The 23,668-nt window shown below is 66.0% G+C and overlaps 1 non-coding gene and 2 pseudogenes across 1 annotated transcript; all 3 read left to right on the forward strand.

The window, feature by feature from the left end:
• Nucleotides 1–8,200: 8,200 nt before the first annotated feature.
• LOC125980234 (5S ribosomal RNA) lies at nucleotides 8,201–8,319 on the forward strand (annotated as a pseudogene).
• Nucleotides 8,320–9,165: 846 nt separating this feature from the next.
• LOC125980217 (5S ribosomal RNA) lies at nucleotides 9,166–9,284 on the forward strand. Its single transcript, XR_007485551.1, has one exon. It is a non-coding gene; the product is annotated as a 5S ribosomal RNA (ribosomal RNA).
• Nucleotides 9,285–9,912: 628 nt separating this feature from the next.
• LOC125980219 (5S ribosomal RNA) lies at nucleotides 9,913–10,031 on the forward strand (annotated as a pseudogene).
• The last annotated feature ends 13,637 nt before the right edge of the window (nucleotides 10,032–23,668 follow it).

A 23,668-nucleotide genomic window follows, 5' to 3' on the forward strand; every position in this document is an offset into this window, starting at 1 on the left:
GCGGGGGCTATTTTCGGCCACTTGGCTCGTGCGCACGGCCTCCCGGATGTGCCGGGCGGGTGCGCGAGCTCGCCGGCCGCTGGAAGTCGAATTAGGCGCCGCGACCACCTCCGCGGTGCTTATAAACAGCCGATCCGCTCGGCGGGGGCTATTTTCGGCCACTTGGCTCGTGCGCACGGCCTCCCGGATGTGCCGGGCGGGTGCGCGAGCTCGCCGGCCGCTGGAAGTCGAATGAGGCGCCGCGACCACCTCCGCGGTGCTTATAAACAGCCGATCCGCTCGGCGGGGGCTATTTTCGGCCACTTGGCTCGTGCGCACGGCCTCCCGGATGTGCCGGGCGGGTGCGCGAGCTCGCCGGCCGCTTTAAGTCGAATGAGGCGCCGCGACCACCTCCGCGGTGCTTATAAACAGCCGATCCGCTCGGCGGGGGCTATTTTCGGCCACTTGACTCGTGCGCACGGCCTCCCGGATGTGCCGGGCGGGTGCGCGAGCTCGCCGCCCGCCGGAAGTCGAATGAGGCGCCGCGACCACCTCTGCGGTGCTTATAAACAGCCGATCCGCTCGGCGGGGGCTATTTTCGGCCACTTGACTCGTGCGCACGGCCTCCCGGATGTGCCGGGCGGGTGCGCGAGCTCGCCGGCCGCTGGAAGTCGAATGAGGCGCCGCGACCACCTCCGCGGTGCTTATAAACAGCCGATCCGCTCGGCGGGGGCTATTTTCGGCCACTTGGCTCGTGCGCACGGCCTCCCGGATGTGCCGGGCGGGTGCGCGAGCTCGCCGGCCGCTGGAAGTCGAATGAGGCGCCGCGACCACCTCCGCGGTGCTTAGAAACAGCCGATCCGCTCGGCGGGGGCTATTTTCGGCCACTTGGCTCGTGCGCACGGCCTCCCGGATGTGCCGGGCGGGTGCGCGAGCTCGCCGGCCGCTGGAAGTCGAATGAGGCTCCGCGACCACCTCCGCGGTGCTTATAAACAGCCGATCCGCTCGGCGGGGGCTATTTTCGGCCACTTGGCTCGTGCGCACGGCCTCCCGGATGTGCCGGGCGGGTGCGCGAGCTCGCCGGCCGCTGGAAGTCGAATGAGGCGCCGCGACCACCTCCGCGGTGCTTATAAACAGCCGATCCGCTCGGCGGGGGCTATTTTCGGCCACTTGGCTCGTGCGCACGGCCTCCCGGATGTGCCGGGCGGGTGCGCGAGCTCGCCGGCCGCTGGAAGTCGAATGAGGCGCCGCGACCACCTCCGCGGTGCTTATAAACAGCCGATCCGCTCGGCGGGGGCTATTTTCGGCCACTTGGCTCGTGCGCACGGCCTCCCGGATGTGCCGGGCGGGTGCGCGAGCTCGCCGGCCGCTGGAAGTCGAATTAGGCGCCGCAACCACCTCAGCGGTGCTTATAAACAGCCGATCCGCTCGGCGGGGGCTATTTTCGGCCACTTGGCTCGTGCGCACGGCCTCCCGGATGTGCCGGGCGGGTGCGCGAGCTCGGCGGCCGCTGGAAGTCGAATGAGGCGCCGCAACCACCTCCGCGGTGCTTATAAACAGCCGATCCGCTCGGCGGGGGCTATTTTCGGCCACTTGGCTCGTGCGCACGGCCTCCCGGATGTGCCGGGCGGGTGCGCGAGCTCGCCGGCCGCTGGAAGTCGAATGAGGCGCCGCGACCACCTCCGCGGTGCTTATAAACAGCCAATCCGCTCGGCGGGGGCTATTTTCGGCCACTTGGCTCGTGCGCACGGCCTCCCGGATGTGCCGGGCGGGTGCGCGAGCTCGCCGGCCGCTGGAAGTCGAATGAGGCGCCGCGACCACCTCCGCGGTGCTTATAAACAGCCGATCCGCTCGGCGGGGGCTATTTTCGGCCACTTGGCTCGTGCGCACGGCCTCCCGGATGTGCCGGGCAGGTGCGCGAGCTCGCCGGCCGCTGGAAGTCGAATGAGGCGCCGCGACCACCTCCGCGGTGCTTATAAACAGCCGATCCGCTCGGCGGGGGCTATTTTCGGCCACTTGGCTCGTGCGCACGGCCTCCCGGATGTGCCGGGCGGGTGCGCGAGCTCGCCGGCCGCTGGAAGTCGAATGAGGCGCCGCGACCACCTCCGCGGTGCTTATAAACAGCCGATCCGCTCGGCGGGGGCTATTTTCGGCCACTTGGCTCGTGCGCACGGCCTCCCGGATGTGCCGGGCGGGTGCGCGAGCTCGCCGGCCGCTGGAAGTCGAATTAGGCGCCGCAACCACCTCCGCGGTGCTTATAAACAGCCGATCCGCTCGGCGGGGGCTATTTTCGGCCACTTGGCTCGTGCGCACGGCCTCCCGGATGTGCCGGGCGGGTGCGCGAGCTCGCCGGCCGCTGGAAGTCGAATTAGGCGCCGCGACCACCTCCGCGGTGCTTATAAACAGCCGATCCGCTCGGCGGGGGCAATTTTCGGCCACTTGGCTCGTGCGCACGGCCTCCCGGATGTGCCGGGCGGGTGCGCGAGCTCGCCGGCCGCTGGAAGTCGAATGAGGCGCCGCGACCACCTCCGCGGTGCTTATAAACAGCCGATCCGCTCGGCGGGGGCTATTTTCGGCCACTTGGCTCGTGCGCACGGCCTCCCGGATGTGCCGGGCGGGTGCGCGAGCTCGCCGGCCGCTTTAAGTCGAATGAGGCGCCGCGACCACCTCCGCGGTGCTTATAAACAGCCGATCCGCTCGGCGGGGGCTATTTTCGGCCACTTGGCTCGTGCTCACGGCCTCCCGGATGTGCCGGGCGGGTGCGCGAGCTCGCCGGCCGCTGGAAGTCGAATGAGGCGCCGCAACCACCTCCGCGGTGCTTATAAACAGCCGATCCGCTCGGCGGGGGCTATTTTCGGCCACTTGGCTCGTGCGCACGGCCTCCCGGATGTGCCGGGCGGGTGCGCGAGCTCGCCGGCCGCTGGAAGTCGAATGAGGCGCCGCGACCACCTCCGCGGTGCTTATAAACAGCCGATCCGCTCGGCGGGGGCTATTTTCGGCCACTTGGCTCGTGCGCACGGCCTCCCGGATGTGCCGGGCGGGTGCGCGAGCTGGCCGGCCGCTGGAAGTCGAATGAGGCGCCGCGACGACCTCCGCGGTGCTTATAAACAGCCGATCCGCTCGGCGGGGGCTATTTTCGGCCACTTCGCTCGTGCGCACGGCCTCCCGGATGTGCCGGGCGGGTGCGCGAGCTCGCCGGCCGCTGGAAGTCGAATGAGGCGCCGCGACCACCTCCGCGGTGCTTATAAACAGCCGATCCGCTCGGCGGGGGCTATTTTCGGCCACTTGGCTCGTGCGCACGGCCTCCCGGATGTGCCGGGCGGGTGCGCGAGCTCGCCGGCCGCTGGAAGTCGAATGAGGCGCCCGACCACCTCCGCCGTGCTTATAAACAGCCGATCCGCTCGGCGGGGGCTATTTTCGGCCACTTGGCTCGTGCGCACGGCCTCCCGGATGTGCCGGGCGGGTGCGCGAGCTCGCCGGCCGCTGGAAGTCGAATGAGGCGCCGCGACCACCTCCGCGGTGCTTATAAACAGCCGATCCGCTCGGCGGGGGCTATTTTCGGCCACTTGGCTCGTGCGCACGGCCTCCCGGATGTGCCGGGTGGGTGCGCGAGCTCGCCGGCCGCTGGAAGTCGAATTAGGCGCCGCGACCACCTCCGCGGTGCTTATAAACAGCCGATCCGCTCGGCGGGGGCTATTTTCGGCCACTTGGCTCGTGCGCACGGCCTCCCGGATGTGCCGGGCGGGTGCGCGAGCTCGCCGGCCGCTGGAAGTCGAATGAGGCGCCGCGACCACCTCCGCGGTGCTTATAAACAGCCGATCCGCTCGGCGGGGGCTATTTTCGGCCACTTGGCTCGTGCGCACGGCCTCCCGGATGTGCCGGGCGAGTGCGCGAGCTCGCCGGCCGCTTTAAGTCGAATGAGGCGCCGCGACCACCTCCGCGGTGCTTATAAACAGCCGATCCGCTCGGCGGGGGCTATTTTCGGCCACTTGGCTCGTGCGCACGGCCTCCCGGATGTGCCGGGCGGGTGCGCGAGCTCGCCGGCCGCTGGAAGTCGAATGAGGCGCCGCAACCACCTCCGCGGTGCTTATAAACAGCCGATCCGCTCGGCGGGGGCTATTTTCGGCCACTTGGCTCGTGCGCACGGCCTCCCGGATGTGCCGGGCGGGTGCGCGAGCTCGCCGGCCGCTGGAAGTCGAATGAGGCGCCGCGACCACCTCCGCGGTGCTTATAAACAGCCGATCCGCTCGGCGGGGGCTATTTTCGGCCACTTGGCTCGTGCGCACGGCCTCCCGGATGTGCCGGGCGGGTGCGCGAGCTCGCCGGCCGCTGGAAGTCGAATGAGGCGCCGCGACCACCTCTGCGGTGCTTATAAACAGCCGATCCGCTCGGCGGGGGCTATTTTCGGCCACTTGGCTCGTGCGCACGGCCTCCCGGATGTGCCGGGCGGGTGCGCGAGCTGGCCGGCCGCTGGAAGTCGAATGAGGCGCCGCGACGACCTCCGCGGTGCTTATAAACAGCCGATCCGCTCGGCGGGGGCTATTTTCGGCCACTTGGCTCGTGCGCACGGCCTCCCGGATGTGCCGGGCGGGTGCGCGAGCTCGCCGGCCGCTGGAAGTCGAATGAGGCGCCGCGACCACCTCCGCGGTGCTTATAAACCGCCGATCCGCTCGGCGGGGGCTATTTTCGGCCACTTGGCTCGTGCGCACGGCCTCCCGGATGTGCCGGGCGGGTGCGCGAGCTCGCCGGCCGCTGGAAGTCGAATGAGGCGCCGCGACCACCTCCGCGGTGCTTATAAACAGCCGATCCGCTCGGCGGGGGCTATCTTCGGCCACTTGGCTCGTGCGCACGGCCTCCCGGATGTGCCGGGCGGGTGCGCGAGCTCGCCGGCCGCTGGAAGTCGAATGAGGCGCCGCGACCACCTCCGCGGTGCTTATAAACAGCCGATCCGCTCGGCGGGGGCTATTTTCGGCCACTTGGCTCGTGCGCACGGCCTCCCGGATGTGCCGGGCGGGTGTGCGAGCTCGCTGGCCGCTGGAAGTCGAATGAGGCGCCGCGACCACCTCCGCGGTGCTTATAAACAGCCGATCCGCTCGGCGGGGGCTATTTTCGGCCACTTGGCTCGTGCGCACGGCCTCCCGGATGTGCCGGGCGGGTGCGCGAGCTCGCCGGCCGCTGGAAGTCGAATGAGGCGCCGCGACCACCTCCGCGGTGCTTATAAACAGCCGATCCGCTCGGCGGGGGCTATTTTCGGCCACTTGGCTCGTGCGCACGGCCTCCCGGATGTGCCGGGCGGGTGCGCGAGCTCGCCGGCCGCTGGAAGTCGAATGAGGCGCCGCGACCACCTCCGCGGTGCTTATAAACAGCCGATCCGCTCGGCGGGGGCTATTTTCGGCCACTTGGCTCGTGCGCACGGCCTCCCGGATGTGCCGGGAAGGTGCGCGAGCTCGCCGGCCGCTGGAAGTCGAATGAGGCGCCGCGACCACCTCCGCGGTGCTTATAAACAGCCGATCCGCTCGGCGGGGGCTATTTTCGGCCACTTGGCTCGTGCGCACGGCCTCCCGGATGTGCCGGGCGGGTGCGCGAGCTCGCCGGCCGCTGGAAGTCGAATGAGGCGCCGCGACCACCTCCGCGGTGCTTATAAACAGCCGATCCGCTCGGCGGGGGCTATTTTCGGCCACTTGGCTCGTGCGCACGGCCTCCCGGATGTGCCGGGCGGGTGCGCGAGCTCGCCGGCCGCTGGAAGTCGAATGAGGCGCCGCGACCACCTCCGCGGTGCTTATAAACAGCCGATCCGCTCGGCGGGGGCTATTTTCGGCCACTTGGCTCGTGCGCACGGCCTCCCGGATGTGCCGGGCGGGTGCGCGAGCTCGCCGGCCGCTGGAAGTCGAATGAGGCGCCGCGACCACCTCCGCGGTGCTTATAAACAGCCGATCCGCTCGGCGGGGGCTATTTTCGGCCACTTGGCTCGTGCGCACGGCCTCCCGGATGTGCCGGGCAGGTGCGCGAGCTCGCCGGCCGCTGGAAGTCGAATGAGGCGCTGCGACCACCTCCGCGGTGCTTATAAACAGCCGATCCGCTCGGCGGGGGCTATTTTCGGCCACTTGGCTCGTGCGCACGGCCTCCCGGATGTGCCGGGCGGGTGCGCGAGCTCGCCGGCCGCTGGAAGTCGAATTAGGCGCCGCGACCACCTCCGCGGTGCTTATAAACAGCCGATCCGCTCGGCGGGGGCAATTTTCGGCCACTTGGCTCGTGCGCACGGCCTCCCGGATGTGCCGGGCGGGTGCGCGAGCTCGCCGGCCGCTGGAAGTCGAATGAGGCGCCGCGACCACCTCCGCGGTGCTTATAAACAGCCGATCCGCTCGGCGGGGGCTATTTTCGGCCACTTGGCTCGTGCGCACGGCCTCCCGGATGTGCCGGGCGGGTGCGCGAGCTCGCCGGCCGCTTTAAGTCGAATGAGGCGCCGCGACCACCTCCGCGGTGCTTATAAACAGCCGATCCGCTCGGCGGGGGCTATTTTCGGCCACTTGGCTCGTGCTCACGGCCTCCCGGATGTGCCGGGCGGGTGTGCGAGCTCGCCGGCCGCTGGAAGTCGAATGAGGCGCCGCAACCACCTCCGCGGTGCTTATAAACAGCCGATCCGCTCGGCGGGGGCTATTTTCGGCCACTTGGCTCGTGCGCACGGTCTCCCGGATGTGCCGGGCGGGTGCGCGAGCTCGCCGGCCGCTGGAAGTCGAATGAGGCGCCGCGACCACCTCCGCGGTGCTTATAAACAGCCGATCCGCTCGGCGGGGGCTATTTTCGGCCACTTGGCTCGTGCGCACGGCCTCCCGGATGTGCCGGGCGGGTGCGCGAGCTGGCCGGCCGCTGGAAGTCGAATGAGGCGCCGCGACGACCTCCGCGGTGCTTATAAACAGCCGATCCGCTCGGCGGGGGCTATTTTCGGCCACTTCGCTCGTGCGCACGGCCTCCCGGATGTGCCGGGCGGGTGCGCGAGCTCGCCGGCCGCTGGAAGTCGAATGAGGCGCCGCGACCACCTCCGCGGTGCTTATAAACAGCCGATCCGCTCGGCGGGGGCTATTTTCGGCCACTTGGCTCGTGCGCACGGCCTCCCGGATGTGCCGGGCGGGTGCGCGAGCTCGCCGGCCGCTGGAAGTCGAATGAGGCGCCCGACCACCTCCGCCGTGCTTATAAACAGCCGATCCGCTCGGCGGGGGCTATTTTCGGCCACTTGGCTCGTGCGCACGGCCTCCCGGATGTGCCGGGCGGGTGCGCGAGCTCGCCGGCCGCTGGAAGTCGAATGAGGCGCCGCGACCACCTCCGCGGTGCTTATAAACAGCCGATCCGCTCGGCGGGGGCTATTTTCGGCCACTTGGCTCGTGCGCACGGCCTCCCGGAAGTGCCGGGCGGGTGCGCGAGCTCGCCGGCCGCTGGAAGTCCAATGAGGCGCCGCGATCTCCTCCGCGGTGCTTATAAAGTGCCGATCCGCTCGGCTTGGAGCTATTTCCGGCCTCCCGTTGGTGCCGGGCGGCGTGCACGAGCTCGCCGGCGGCGATCTCCTCCGCGGTGCTTATAAACAGCAGCAAAGCTTTTTCTTTTTCTTATGTGCACTTCAATCGTTTAAGAAGCTATTTTTTACAACACCCATCACGAATGGCATCCGGAAACAGCAAGCCTAATTTAAACTCCGACATTGAAACTATAACACGAGTTTGAAAGCTATATTATGTGGTGACATCCACAGCATTGTAGTTAATTTTTTTACCGCTAGAGAGCAGACTATGTACAGTGAGCATGGCTCCCTGTGAACTCAAAGCAGCAGGCTTGACTTGTAAAAGAACCCAACACAACACTTCCATGAAGTGTTTTTAAACTTTTCAAGGCATTTATTTTGATTCAGCAAAATGCAGGTCGCAACGGCAAATTCGTGCTACCGCATAAAAAGCTGTCAATAACTTTTCATGATAGCCATGTTTCCAGAAAACACCAAAAGCCTTGGAAGAAAGCCTGTTTCGGCCCTGGTTGTAAAAAAAACAAAAAAAAACAAAAGGGAAGGGTGACCGTCCGGGAATACCAGGTGCTGAAAGCCTTTTTTTTTTTTTTTCTTCCCACGTCAATTGTGAAAGGAAACTTTTACCACAGCCATCAAGTCCCGCCGCTGCTTGGCATGGTTTCAGGGGCGATTGTGTCTATAAAATGAAAAATTCTGAGCGGTCTCACGGCTTACGGCAATACTACCCTGAGAGCGCCCGCTCTCGTCCGATCTCGGAGGCTGAGCAGGGTCGGGCCTGTTTAGTACTTGGATGGGAGACCGCCTGGGAATACCAGTTACCGTAAGTTTTTTTTTTTTTTTTTTTTTTTTTCTTATGTGCACTTCAATCGTTTAAGCCAAGAACTTTTTACAGCACCCATCACGAATGGCATTCGGAAACTGCAAGCCTAGTTTGAACTCCGACACTGAAACTACAACACGAGTTTAAAACCTACATTGTGTGGCGACAGCCATAGCATTGCAGTTCACGTTTTTACCGCTAGAGGACAGACTATGTACAGTGAATAAAGAGCATGGCTCCCTGTGAACTCAAAGCAGCAGTCTTTACTTGTAAAAGAACCCAGCACAACACATTGCGCTTCCATGTAGTGTTTTTACCTTTTTCATGACATTTATTTTGATACAGCCAAATGCAGGTTTTGTGCACTTCACTTTTCCGTTGGGCATTCGCGTAGAACCCTATTCCAGTTACGGCCAGATTCTTTTAGACTAGTGGTCCCCAAACTTTCTTGCGCCACGGACCGGCTACGCGTCAGAAATATTTTTGCGGACCTGCCTTTATATATATAAATAAACAATAAATCTATATAAATAAATACTACATTTATAATAAATATATATAAATAGGATTAAATAAAATGATACGACTGGCATAAAAACAAATATAAACCACATAAAAATAAAAGTCACCATTACGTTGAATTATTGGGAGCACCGAGCTTGTTTCTCAGAAACGAGCCGGTCCCATCCAGGCGTAATCGGAGACAATGAAACCCGAAGTGGTTAAGGTTTGTCTTTTAATGCAGGATGCTTGGTCTCCATGTGCCGAAGCAGTTTTGAAGGCTTCATTGGCTCGCTCTCTAGTTTCAGGGGCGATTGTGTCTATAAAATGCAAAATGTTGGGTCACCTCACGGCTTACGGCCATACTACCCTGAGAACGCCCGATCTCGTCCGATCTCGGAAGCTAAGCAGGGTCGGGCCTGGTTAGTACTTGGATGGGAGACCGCCTGGGAATACCAGGTGCTGTAAGCTTTTTCTTATGTGCACTTCAATCGTTTAAGAAGCTATTTTTTACAACACCCATCACGAATGGCATCCGGAAACAGCAAGCCTAATTTAAACTCCGACATTGAAACTATAACACGAGTTTGAAAGCTATATTATGTGGTGACATCCACAGCATTGTAGTTAATTTTTTTACCGCTAGAGAGCAGACTATGTACAGTGAGCATGGCTCCCTGTGAACTCAAAGCAGCAGGCTTGACTTGTAAAAGAACCCAACACAACACTTCCATGAACTGTTTTTAAACTTTTCAAGGCATTTATTTTGATTCAGCAAAATGCAGGTCGCAACGGCAAATTCGTGCTACCGCATAAAAAGCTGTCAATAACTTTTCATGATAGCCATGTTTCCAGAAAACACCAAAAGCCTTGGAAGAAAGCCTGTTTCGGCCCTGGTTGTAAAAAAAACAAAAAAAAAAAACAAAAGGGAAGGGTGACCGTCCGGGAATACCAGGTGCTGAAAGCCTTTTTTTTTTTTTTTTTTTTCCCACGTCAATTGTGAAAGGAAACTTTTACCACAGCCATCAAGTCAAGCCGCTGCTTGGCAGTTTCAGGGGCGATTGTGTCTATAAAATGAAAAATTCTGAGCGGTCTCACGGCTTACGGCAATACTACCCTGAGAGCGCCCGGTCTCGTCCGACCTCGGAGGCTAAGCAGGGTCGGTCCTGGTTAGTACTTGGATGGGAGACCGCCTGGGAATACCAGTTACCGTAAGCTTTTTTTTTTTTTTTTTTCTTATGTGCACTTCAATCGTTTAAGCCAAGAACTTTTTACAGCACCCATCACGAATGGCATTCGGAAACTGCAAGCCTAGTTTGAACTCCGACACTGAAACTACAACACGAGTTTAAAACCTACATTGTGTGGCGACAGCCATAGCATTGCAGTTCACGTTTTTACCGCTAGAGGACAGACTATGTACAGTGAATAAAGAGCATGGCTCCCTGTGAACTCAAAGCAGCAGTCTTTACTTGTAAAAGAACCCAGCACAACACATTGCGCTTCCATGTAGTGTTTTTACCTTTTTCATGACATTTATTTTGATACAGCCAAATGCAGGTTTTGTGCACTTCACTTTTCCGTTGGGCATTCGCGTAGAACCCTATTCCAGTTACGGCCAGATTCTTTTAGACTAGTGGTCCCCAACCTTTCTTGCGCTTGGGACCGGCTACGCGTCAGAAATATTTTTGCGGACCTGCCTTTATATATATAAATAAACAATAAATCTATATAAATAAATACTACATTTATAATAAATATATATACCGTATTTGCCGGTGTATTGGTCGACCTTTTTCGATCCAAAATCGACCGAAAAAAATTGACCTCGACTTATACACCGAGTCATAAAATTTAACTTCGTATTCATCGCTTCAAATGTGATGGTAACCAAGGCCGTTTCTCATGCATCTCATTGTGCGTTGCACTTAGAAAATTTGAACCGGGCGGCGTGCGCGAGTGCGCGGCCCGCTGGAAGTCGAATGAGGCGCCGCGACCACCTCCGCGGTGCTTATAAACAGCCGATCCGCTCGGCGGGGGCAATTTTCGGCCACTTGGCTCGTGCGCACGGCCTCCCGGATGTGCCGGGCGGGTGCGCGAGCTCGCCGGCCGCTGGAAGTCGAATGAGGCGCCGCGACCACCTCCGCGGTGCTTATAAACAGCCGATCCGCTCGGCGGGGGCTATTTTCGGCCACTTGGCTCGTGCGCACGGCCTCCCGGATGTGCCGGGCGGGTGCGCGAGCTCGCCGGCCGCTGGAAGTCGAATGAGGCGCCGCGACCACCTCCGCGGTGCTTATAAACAGCCGATCCGTTCGGCGGGGGCTATTTTCGGCCACTTGGCTCGTGCGCACGGCCTCCCGGATGTGCCGGGCGGGTGCGCGAGCTCGCCGCCCGCCGGAAGTCGAATGAGGCGCCGCGACCACCTCTGCGGTGCTTATAAACAGCCGATCCGCTCGGCGGGGGCTATTTTCGGCCACTTGGCTCGTGCGCACGGCCTCCCGGATGTGCCGGGCGGGTGCGCGAGCTCGCCGGCCGCTGGAAGTCGAATGAGGCGCCGCGACCACCTCCGCGGTGCTTATAAACAGCCGATCCGCTCGGCGGGGGCTATTTTCGGCCACTTGGCTCGTGCGCACGGGCTCCCGGATGTGCCGGGCGGGTGCGCGAGCTCGCCGGCCGCTGGAAGTCGAATTAGGCGCCGCGACCACCTCCGCGGTGCTTATAAACAGCCGATCCGCTCGGCGGGGGCTATTTTCGGCCACTTGGCTCGTGCGCACGGCCTCCCGGATGTGCCGGGCGGGTGCGCGAGCTCGCCGGCCGCTGGAAGTCGAATGAGGCGCCGCGACCACCTCCGCGGTGCTTATAAACAGCCGATCCGCTCGGCGGGGGCTATTTTCGGCCACTTGGCTCGTGCGCACGGCCTCCCGGATGTGCCGGGCGGGTGCGCGAGCTCGCCGGCCGCTGGAAGTCGAATGAGGCGCCGCGACCACCTCCGCGGTGCTTATAAACAGCCGATCCGCTCGGCGGGGGCTATTTTCGGCCACTTGGCTCGTGCGCACGGCCTCCCGGATGTGCCGGGCGGGTTCGCGAGCTCGCCGGCCGCCGGAAGTCGAATGAGGCACCGCGACCACCTCCGCGGTGCTTATAAACAGCCGATCCGCTCGGCGGGGGCTATTTTCGGCCACTTGGCTCGTGCGCACGGCCTCCCGGATGTGCCGGGCGGGTGCGCGAGCTCGCCGGCCGCTGGAAGTCGAATGAGGCGCCGCGACCACCTCCGCGGTGCTTATAAACAGCCGATCCGCTCGGCGGGGGCTATTTTCGGCCACTTGGCTCGTGCGCACGGCCTCCCGGATGTGCCGGGCGGGTGCGCGAGCTCGCCGGCCGCTGGAAGTCGAATGAGGCGCCGCGACCACCTCCGCGGTGCTTATAAACAGCCGATCCGCTCGGCGGGGGCTATTTTCGGCCACTTGGCTCGTGCGCACGGGCTCCCGGATGTGCCGGGCGGGTGCGCGAGCTCGCCGGCCGCTGGAAGTCGAATTAGGCGCCGCGACCACCTCCGCGGTGCTTATAAACAGCCGATCCGCTCGGCGGGGGCTATTTTCGGCCACTTGGCTCGTGCGCACGGCCTCCCGGATGTGCCGGGCGGGTGCGCGAGCTCGCCGGCCGCTGGAAGTCGAATGAGGCGCCGCGACCACCTCCGCGGTGCTTATAAACAGCCGATCCGCTCGGCGGGGGCTATTTTCGGCCACTTGGCTCGTGCGCACGGCCTCCCGGATGTGCCGGGCGGGTGCGCGAGCTCGCCGGCCGCTGGAAGTCGAATGAGGCGCCGCGACCACCTCCGCGGTGCTTATAAACAGCCGATCCGCTCGGCGGGGGCTATTTTCGGCCACTTGGCTCGTGCGCACGGCCTCCCGGATGTGCCGGGCGGGTGCGCGAGCTCGCCGGCCGCCGGAAGTCGAATGAGGCGCCGCGACCACCTCCGCGGTGCTTATAAACAGCCGATCCGCTCGGCGGGGGCTATTTTCGGCCACTTGGCTCGTGCGCACGGCCTCCCGGATGTGCCGGGCGGGTGCGCGAGCTCGCCGGCCGCTGGAAGTCGAATGAGGCGCCGCGACCACCTCCGCGGTGCTTATAAACCGCCGATCCGCTCGGCGGGGGCTATTTTCGGCCACTTGGCTCGTGCGCACGGCCTCCCGGATGTGCCGGGCGGGTGCGCGAGCTCGCCGGCCGCTGGAAGTCGAATGAGGCGCCGCGACCACCTCCGCGGTGCTTATAAACAGCCGATCCGCTCGGCGGGGGCTATTTTCGGCCACTTGGCTCGTGCGCACGGCCTCCCGGATGTGCCGGGCGGGTGCGCGAGCTCGCCGGCCGCTGGAAGTCGAATGAGGCGCCGCGACCACCTCCGCGGTGCTTATAAACAGCCGATCCGCTCGGCGGGGGCTATTTTCGGCCACTTGGCTCGTGCGCACGGCCTCCCGGATGTGCCGGGCGGGTGCGCGAGCTCGCTGGCCGCTGGAAGTCGAATGAGGCGCCGCGACCACCTCCGCGGTGCTTATAAACAGCCGATCCGCTCGGCGGGGGCTATTTTCGGCCACTTGGCTCGTGCGCACGGCCTCCCGGATGTGCCGGGCGGGTGCGCGAGCTCGCCGGCCGCTGGAAGTCGAATGAGGCGCCGCGACCACCTCCGCGGTGCTTATAAACAGCCGATCCGCTCGGCGGGGGCTATTTTCGGCCACTTGGCTCGTGCGCACGGCCTCCCGGATGTGCCGGGCGGGTGCGCGAGCTCGCCGGCCGCTGGAAGTCGAATGAGGCGCCGCGACCACCTCCGCGGTGCTTATAAACAGCCGATCCGCTCGGCGGGGGCTATTTTCGGCCACTTGGCTCGTGCGCACGGCCTCCCGGATGTGCCGGGCGGGTGCGCGAGCTCGCCGGCCGCCGGAAGTCGAATGAGGCGCCGCGACCACCTCCGCGGTGCTTATAAACAGCCGATCCGCTCGGCGGGGGCTATTTTCGGCCACTTGGCTCGTGCGCACGGCCTCCCGGATGTGCCGGGCGGGTGCGCGAGCTCGCCGGCCGCTGGAAGTCGAATGAGGCGCCGCGACCACCTCCGCGGTGCTTATAAACCGCCGATCCGCTCGGCGGGGGCTATTTTCGGCCACTTGGCTCGTGCGCACGGCCTCCCGGATGTGCCGGGCGGGTGCGCGAGCTCGCCGGCCGCTGGAAGTCGAATGAGGCGCCGCGACCACCTCCGCGGTGCTTATAAACAGCCGATCCGCTCGGCGGGGGCTATTTTCGGCCACTTGGCTCGTGCGCACGGCCTCCCGGATGTGCCGGGCGGGTGCGCGAGCTCGCCGGCCGCTGGAAGTCGAATGAGGCGCCGCGACCACCTCCGCGGTGCTTATAAACAGCCGATCCGCTCGGCGGGGGCTATTTTCGGCCACTTGGCTCGTGCGCACGGCCTCCCGGATGTGCCGGGCGGGTGCGCGAGCTCGCTGGCCGCTGGAAGTCGAATGAGGCGCCGCGACCACCTCCGCGGTGCTTATAAACAGCCGATCCGCTCGGCGGGGGCTATTTTCGGCCACTTGGCTCGTGCGCACGGCCTCCCGGATGTGCCGGGCGGGTGCGCGAGCTCGCCGGCCGCTGGAAGTCGAATGAGGCGCCGCGACCACCTCCGCGGTGCTTATAAACAGCCGATCCGCTCGGCGGGGGCTATTTTCGGCCACTTGGCTCGTGCGCACGGCCTCCCGGATGTGCCGGGCGGGTGCGCGAGCTCGCCGGCCGCTGGAAGTCGAATGAGGCGCCGCGACCACCTCCGCGGTGCTTATAAACCGCCGATCCGCTCGGCGGGGGCTATTTTCGGCCACTTGGCTCGTGCGCACGGCCTCCCGGATGTGCCGGGCGGGTGCGCGAGCTCGCCGGCCGCTGGAAGTCGAATGAGGCGCCGCGACCACCTCCGCGGTGCTTATAAACAGCCGATCCGCTCGGCGGGGGCTATTTTCGGCCACTTGGCTCGTGCGCACGGCCTCCCGGATGTGCCGGGCGGGTGCGCGAGCTCGCCGGCCGCTGGAAGTCGAATGAGGCGCCGCGACCACCTCCGCGGTGCTTATAAACAGCCGATCCGCTTGGCGGGGGCTATTTTCGGCCACTTGGCTCGTGCGCACGGCCTCCTGGATGTGCCGGGCGGGTGCGCGAGCTCGCCGGCCGCTGGAAGTCGAATGAGGCGCCGCGACCACCTCCGCGGTGCTTATAAACAGCCGATCCGCTTGGCGGGGGCTATTTTCGGCCACTTGGCTCGTGCGCACGGCCTCCCGGATGTGCCGGGCGGGTGCGCGAGCTCGCCGGCCGCTGGAAGTCGAATGAGGCGCCGCGACCACCTCCGCGGTGCTTATAAAAAGCCGATCCGCTCGGCGGGGGCTATTTTCGGCCACTTGGCTCGTGCGCACGGCCTCCCGGATGTGCCGGGCGGGTGCGCGGGCTCGCCGGCCGCTGGAAGTCGAATGAGGCGCCGCGACCACCTCCGCGGTGCTTATAAACAGCCGATCCGCTCGGCGGGGGCTATTTTCGGCCACTTGGCTCGTGCGCACGGCCTCCCGGATGTGCCGGGCGGGTGCGCGAGCTCGCCGGCCGCTGGAAGTCGAATGAGGCGCCGCGACCACCTCCGCGGTGCTTATAAACAGCCGATCCGCTCGGCGGGGGCTATTTTCGGCCACTTGGCTCGTGCGCACGGCCTCCCGGATGTGCCGGGCGGGTGCGCGAGCTCGCCGGCCGCTGGAAGTCGAATGAGGCGCCGCGACCACCTCCGCGGTGCTTATAAACAGCCGATCCGCTCGGCGGGGGCTATTTTCGGCCACTTGGCTCGTGCGCACGGCCTCCCGGATGTGCCGGGCGGGTGCGCGAGCTCGCCGGCCGCTGGAAGTCGAATTAGGCGCCGCGACCACCTCCGCGGTGCTTATAAACAGCCGATCCGCTCGGCGGGGGCTATTTTCGGCCACTTGGCTCGTGCGCACGGCCTCCCGGATGTGCCGGGCGGGTGCGCGAGCTCGCCGGCCGCTGGAAGTCGAATGAGGCGCCGCAACCACCTCCGCGGTGCTTATAAACAGCCGATCCGTTCGGCGGGGGCTATTTTCGGCCACTTGGCTCGTGCGCACGGCCTCCCGGATGTGCCGAGCGGGTGCGCGAGCTCGCCGCCCGCCGGAAGTCGAATGAGGCGCCGCGACCACCTCTGCGGTGCTTATAAACAGCGGATCCGTTTGGCGGGGGCTATTTTCGGCCACTTGACTCGTGCGCACGGCCTCCCGGATGTGCCGGGCGGGTGCGCGAGCTCGCCGGCCGCTGGAAGTCGAATGAGGCGCCGCGACCACCTCCGCGGTGCTTATAAACAGCCGATCCGCTCGGCGGGGGCTATTTTCGGCCACTTGGCTCGTGCGCACGGCCTCCCGGATGTGCCGGGCGGGTGCGCGAGCTCGCCGGCCGCTGGAAGTCGAATGAGGCGCCGCGACCACCTCCGCGGTGCTTATAAACAGCCGATCCGCTCGGCGGGGGCTATTTTCGGCCACTTGGCTCGTGCGCACGGCCTCCCGGATGTGCCGGAGAGGTGCGCGAGCTCGCCGGCCGCTGGAAGTCGAATGAGGCGCCGCGACCACCTCCGCGGTGCTTATAAACAGCCGATCCGCTCGGCGGGGGCTATTTTCGGCCACTTGGCTCGTGCGCACGGCCTCCCGGATGTGCCGGGCGGGTGCGCGAGCTCGCCGGCCGCTGGAAGTCGAATGAGGCGCCGCGACCACCTCCGCAGTGCTTATAAACAGCCGATCCGCTCGGCGGGGGCTATTTTCGGCCACTTGGCTCGTGCGCACGGCCTCCCGGATGTGCCGGAGAGGTGCGCGAGCTCGCCGGCCGCTGGAAGTCGAATGAGGCGCCGCGACCACCTCCGCGGTGCTTATAAACAGCCGATCCGCTCGGCGGGGGCTATTTTCGGCCACTTGGCTCGTGCGCACGGCCTCCCGGATGTGCCGGGCGGGTGCGGGAGCTCGCCGGCCGCTGGAAGTCGAATGAGGCGCCGCGACCACCTCCGCGGTGCTTAGAAACAGCCGATCCGCTCGGCGGGGGCTATTTTCGGCCACTTGGCTCGTGCGCACGGCCTCCCGGATGTGCCGGGCGGGTGCGCGAGCTCGCCGGCCGCTGGAAGTCGAATTAGGCGCCGCGACCACCTCTGCGGTGCTTATAAACAGCCGATCCGCTCGGCGGGGGCTATTTTCGGCCACTTGGCTCGTGCGCACGGCCTCCCGGATGTGCCGGGCGGGTGCGCGAGCTCGCCGGCCGCTGGAAGTCGAATTAGGCGCCGCGACCACCTCCGCGGTGCTTATAAACAGCCGATCCGCTCGGCGGGGGCTATTTTCGGCCACTTGGCTCGTGCGCACGGCCTCCCGGATGTGCCGGGCGGGTGCGCGAGCTCGCCGGCCGCTGGAAGTCGAATGAGGCGCCGCGACCACCTCCGCGGTGCTTATAAACAGCCGATCCGCTCGGCGGGGGCTATTTTCGGCCACTTGGCTCGTGCGCACGGCCTCCCGGATGTGCCGGGCGGGTGCGCGAGCTCGCCGGCCGCTTTAAGTCGAATGAGGCGCCGCGACCACCTCCGCGGTGCTTATAAACAGCCGATCCGCTCGGCGGGGGCTATTTTCGGCCACTTGGCTCGTGCGCACGGCTTCCCGGATGTGCCGGGCGGGTGCGCGAGCTCGCCGGCCGCTGGAAGTCGAATGAGGCGCCGCGACCACCTCCGCGGTGCTTATAAACAGCCGATCCGCTCGGCGGGGGCTATTTTCGGCCACTTGGCTCGTGCGCACGGCCTCCCGGATGTGCCGGGCGGGTGCGCGAGCTCGCCGGCCGCTTTAAGTCGAATGAGGCGCCGCGACCACCTCCGCGGTGCTTATAAACAGCCGATCCGCTCGGCGGGGGCTATTTTCGGCCACTTGGCTCGTGCGCACGGCCTCCCGGATGTGCCGGGCGGGTGCGCGAGCTCGCCGGCCGCTGGAAGTCGAATGAGGCGCCGCGACCACCTCCGCGGTGCTTATAAACAGCCGATCCGCTCGGCGGGGGCTATTTTCGGCCACTTGGCTCGTGCGCACGGCCTCCCGGATGTGCCGGGCGGGTGCGCGAGCTCGCCGGCCGCCGGAAGTCGAATGAGGCGCCGCGACCACCTCCGCGGTGCTTATAAACAGCCGATCCGCTCGGCGGGGGCTATTTTCGGCCACTTGGCTCGTGCGCACGGCCTCCCGGATGTGCCGGGCGGGTGCGCGAGCTCGCCGGCCGCTGGAAGTCGAATGAGGCGCCGCGACCACCTCCGCGGTGCTTATAAACCGCCGATCCGCTCGGCGGGGGCTATTTTCGGCCACTTGGCTCGTGCGCACGGCCTCCCGGATGTGCCGGGCGGGTGCGCGAGCTCGCCGGCCGCTGGAAGTCGAATGAGGCGCCGCGACCACCTCCGCGGTGCTTATAAACAGCCGATCCGCTCGGCGGGGGCTATTTTCGGCCACTTGGCTCGTGCGCACGGCCTCCCGGATGTGCCGGGCGGGTGCGCGAGCTCGCCGGCCGCTGGAAGTCGAATGAGGCTCCGCGACCACCTCCGCGGTGCTTATAAACAGCCGATCCGCTCGGCGGGGGCTATTTTCGGCCACTTGGCTCGTGCGCACGGCCTCCCGGATGTGCCGGGCGGGTGCGCGAGCTCGCCGGCCGCTGGAAGTCGAATGAGGCGCCGCGACCACCTCCGCGGTGCTTATAAACAGCCGATCCGCTCGGCGGGGGCTATTTTCGGCCACTTGGCTCGTGCGCACGGCCTCCCGGATGTGCCGGGCGGGTACGCGAGCTCGCCGGCCGCTGGAAGTCGAATGAGGCGCCGCGACCACCTCCGCGGTGCTTATAAACAGCCGATCCGCTTGGCGGGGGCTATTTTCGGCCACTTGGCTCGTGCGCACGGCCTCCCGGATGTGCCGGGCGGGTGCGCGAGCTCGCCGGCCGCTGGAAGTCGAATGAGGCGCTGCGACCACCTCCGCGGTGCTTATAAACAGCCGATCCGCTTGGCGGGGGCTATTTTCGGCCACTTGGCTCGTGCGCACGGCCTCCCGGATGTGCCGGGCGGGTGCGCGAGCTCGCCGGCCGCTGGAAGTCGAATGAGGCGCCGCGACCACCTCCGCGGTGCTTATAAACAGCCGATCCGCTCGGCGGGGGCTATTTTCGGCCACTTGGCTCGTGCGCACGGCCTCCCGGATGTGCCGGGCGGGTGCGCGAGCTCGCCGGCCGCTGGAAGTCGAATTAGGCGCCGCGACCACCTCCGCGGTGCTTATAAACAGCCGATCCGCTCGGCGGGGGCTATTTTCGGCCACTTGGCTCGTGCGCACGGCCTCCCGGATGTGCCGGGCGGGTGCGCGAGCTCGCCGGCCGCTGGAAGTCGAATGAGGCGCCGCGACCACCTCCGCGGTGCTTATAAACAGCCGATCCGCTCGGCGGGGGCTATTTTCGGCCACTTGGCTCGTGCGCACGGCCTCCCGGATGTGCCGGGCGGGTGCGCGAGCTCGCCGGCCGCTTTAAGTCGAATGAGGCGCCGCGACCACCTCCGCGGTGCTTATAAACAGCCGATCCGCTCGGCGGGGGCTATTTTCGGCCACTTGGCTCGTGCGCACGGCCTCCCGGATGTGCCGGGCGGGTGCGCGAGCTCGCCGGCCGCTGGAAGTCGAATGAGGCGCCGCAACCACCTCCGCGGTGCTTATAAACAGCCGATCCGCTCGGCGGGGGCTATTTTCGGCCACTTGGCTCGTGCGCACGGCCTCCCGGATGTGCCGGGCGGGTGCGCGAGCTCGCCGGCCGCTGGAAGTCGAATGAGGCGCCGCGACCACCTCCGCGGTGCTTATAAACAGCCGATCCGCTCGGCGGGGGCTATTTTCGGCCACTTGGCTCGTGCGCACGGCCTCCCGGATGTGCCGGGCGGGTGCGCGAGCTCGCCGGCCGCTGGAAGTCGAATGAGGCGCCGCGACCACCTCTGCGGTGCTTATAAACAGCCGATCCGCTCGGCGGGGGCTATTTTCGGCCACTTGGCTCGTGCGCACGGCCTCCCGGATGTGCCGGGCGGGTGCGCGAGCTGGCCGGCCGCTGGAAGTCGAATGAGGCGCCGCGACGACCTCCGCGGTGCTTATAAACAGCCGATCCGCTCGGCGGGGGGTATTTTCGGCCACTTGGCTCGTGCGCACGGCCTCCCGGATGTGCCGGGCGGGTGCGCGAGCACGCCGGCCGCTGGAAGTCGAATGAGGCGCCGCGACCACCTCCGCGGTGCTTATAAACCGCCGATCCGCTCGGCGGGGGCTATTTTCGGCCACTTGGCTCGTGCGCACGGCCTCCCGGATGTGCCGGGCGGGTGCGCGAGCTCGCCGGCCGCTGGAAGTCGAATGAGGCGCCGCGACCACCTCCGCGGTGCTTATAAACAGCCGATCCGCTCGGCGGGGGCTATCTTCGGCCACTTGGCTCGTGCGCACGGCCTCCCGGATGTGCCGGGCGGGTGCGCGAGCTCGCCGGCCGCTGGAAGTCGAATGAGGCGCCGCGACCACCTCCGCGGTGCTTATAAACAGCCGATCCGCTCGGCGGGGGCTATTTTCGGCCACTTGGCTCGTGCGCACGGCCTCCCGGATGTGCCGGGCGGGTGTGCGAGCTCGCTGGCCGCTGGAAGTCGAATGAGGCGCCGCGACCACCTCCGCGGTGCTTATAAACAGCCGATCCGCTCGGCGGGGGCTATTTTCGGCCACTTGGCTCGTGCGCACGGCCTCCCGGATGTGCCGGGCGGGTGCGCGAGCTCGCCGGCCGCTGGAAGTCGAATGAGGCGCCGCGACCACCTCCGCGGTGCTTATAAACAGCCGATCCGCTCGGCGGGGGCTATTTTCGGCCACTTGGCTCGTGCGCACGGCCTCCCGGATGTGCCGGGAAGGTGCGCGAGCTCGCCGGCCGCTGGAAGTCGAATGAGGCGCCGCGACCACCTCCGCGGTGCTTATAAACAGCCGATCCGCTCGGCGGGGGCTATTTTCGGCCACTTGGCTCGTGCGCACGGCCTCCCGGATGTGCCGGGGGGGTGCGCGAGCTCGCCGGCCGCTGGAAGTCGAATGAGGCGCCGCGACCACCTCCGCGGTGCTTATAAACAGCCGATCCGCTCGGCGGGGGCTATTTTCGGCCACTTGGCTCGTGCGCACGGCCTCCCGGATGTGCCGGGCGGGTGCGCGAGCTCGCCGGCCGCTGGAAGTCGAATGAGGCGCCGCGACCACCTCCGCGGTGCTTATAAACAGCCGATCCGCTCGGCGGGGGCTATTTTCGGCCACTTGGCTCGTGCGCACGGCCTCCCGGATGTGCCGGGCGGGTGCGCGAGCTCGCCGGCCGCTGGAAGTCGAATGAGGCGCCGCGACCACCTCCGCGGTGCTTATAAACAGCCGATCCGCTCGGCGGGGGCTATTTTCGGCCACTTGGCTCGTGCGCACGGTCTCCCGGATGTGCCGGGCAGGTGCGCGAGCTCGCCGGCCGCTGGAAGTCGAATGAGGCGCCGCGACCACCTCCGCGGTGCTTATAAACAGCCGATCCGCTCGGCGGGGGCTATTTTCGGCCACTTGGCTCGTGCGCACGGCCTCCCGGATGTGCCGGGCGGGTGCGCGAGCTCGCCGGCCGCTGGAAGTCGAATGAGGCGCCGCGACCACCTCCGCGGTGCTTATAAACAGCCGATCCGCTCGGCGGGGGCTATTTTCGGCCACTTGGCTCGTGCGCACGGCCTCCCGGATGTGCCGGGCGGGTGCGCGAGCTCGCCGGCCGCTGGAAGTCGAATTAGGCGCCGCAACCACCTCAGCGGTGCTTATAAACAGCCGATCCGCTCGGCGGGGGCTATTTTCGGCCACTTGGCTCGTGCGCACGGCCTCCCGGATGTGCCGGACGGGTGCGCGAGCTCGGCGGCCGCTGGAAGTCGAATGAGGCGCCGCAACCACCTCCGCGGTGCTTATAAACAGCCGATCCGCTCGGCGGGGGCTATTTTCGGCCACTTGGCTCGTGCGCACGGCCTCCCGGATGTGCCGGGCGGGTGCGCGAGCTCGCCGGCCGCTGGAAGTCGAATGAGGCGCCGCGACCACCTCCGCGGTGCTTATAAACAGCCGATCCGCTCGGCGGGGGCTATTTTCGGCCACTTGGCTCGTGCGCACGGCCTCCCGGATGTGCCGGGCGGGTGCGCGAGCTCGCCGGCCGCTGGAAGTCGAATGAGGCGCCGCGACCACCTCCGCGGTGCTTATAAACAGCCGATCCGCTCGGCGGGGGCTATTTTCGGCCACTTGGCTCGTGCGCACGGCCTCCCGGATGTGCCGGGCGGGTGCGCGAGCTCGCCGGCCGCTGGAAGTCGAATTAGGCGCCGCGACCACCTCCGCGGTGCTTATAAACAGCCGATCCGCTCGGCGGGGGCTATTTTCGGCCACTTGGCTCGTGCGCACGGCCTCCCGGATGTGCCGGGCGGGTGCGCGAGCTCGCCGCCCGCCGGAAGTCGAATGAGGCGCCGCGACCACCTCTGCGGTGCTTATAAACAGCCGATCCGCTCGGCGGGGGCTATTTTCGGCCACTTGACTCGTGCGCACGGCCTCCCGGATGTGCCGGGCGGGTGCGCGAGCTCGCCGGCCGCTGGAAGTCGAATGAGGCGCCGCGACCACCTCCGCGGTGCTTATAAACAGCCGATCCGCTCGGCGGGGGCTATTTTCGGCCACTTGGCTCGTGCGCACGGCCTCCCGGATGTGCCGGGCGGGTGCGCGAGCTCGCCGGCCGCCTTTAAGTCGAATGAGGCGCCGCGACCACCTCCGCGGTGCTTAGAAACAGCCGATCCGCTCGGCGGGGGCTATTTTCGGCCACTTGGCTCGTGCGCACGGCCTCCCGGATGTGCCGGGCGGGTGCGCGAGCTCGCCGGCCGCCTTTAAGTCGAATGAGGCGCCGCGACCACCTCCGCGGTGCTTAGAAACAGCCGATCCGCTCGGCGGGGGCTATTTTCGGCCACTTGGCTCGTGCGCACGGCCTCCCGGATGTGCCGGGCGGGTGCGCGAGCTCGCCGGCCGCTGGAAGTCGAATGAGGCTCCGCGACCACCTCCGCGGTGCTTATAAACAGCCGATCCGCTCGGCGGGGGCTATTTTCGGCCACTTGGCTCGTGCGCACTGCCTCCCGGATGTGCCGGGCGGGTGCGCGAGCTCGCCGGCCGCTGGAAGTCGAATGAGGCGCCGCGACCACCTCCGCGGTGCTTATAAACAGCCGATCCGCTCGGCGGGGGCTATTTTCGGCCACTTGGCTCGTGCGCACGGCCTCCCGGATGTGCCGGGCGGGTACGCGAGCTCGCCGGCCGCTGGAAGTCGAATGAGGCGCCGCGACCACCTCCGCGGTGCTTATAAACAGCCGATCCGCTTGGCGGGGGCTATTTTCGGCCACTTGGCTCGTGCGCACGGCCTCCCGGATGTGCCGGGCGGGTGCGCGAGCTCGCCGGCCGCTGGAAGTCGAATGAGGCGCCGCGACCACCTCCGCGGTGCTTATAAACAGCCGATCCGCTTGGCGGGGGCTATTTTCGGCCACTTGGCTCGTGCGCACGGCCTCCCGGATGTGCCGGGCGGGTGCGCGAGCTCGCCGGCCGCTGGAAGTCGAATGAGGCGCCGCGACCACCTCCGCGGTGCTTATAAACAGCCGATCCGCTCGGCGGGGGCTATTTTCGGCCACTTGGCTCGTGCGCACGGCCTCCCGGATGTGCCGGGCGGGTGCGCGAGCTCGCCGGCCGCTGGAAGTCGAATGAGGCGCCGCGACCACCTCCGCGGTGCTTATAAACAGC

Source organism: Syngnathus scovelli, chromosome 13 (assembly GCF_024217435.2).
Source record: "Syngnathus scovelli strain Florida chromosome 13, RoL_Ssco_1.2, whole genome shotgun sequence".
In the NCBI taxonomy this organism is placed as follows: Eukaryota; Metazoa; Chordata; class Actinopteri; order Syngnathiformes; family Syngnathidae; genus Syngnathus; species Syngnathus scovelli.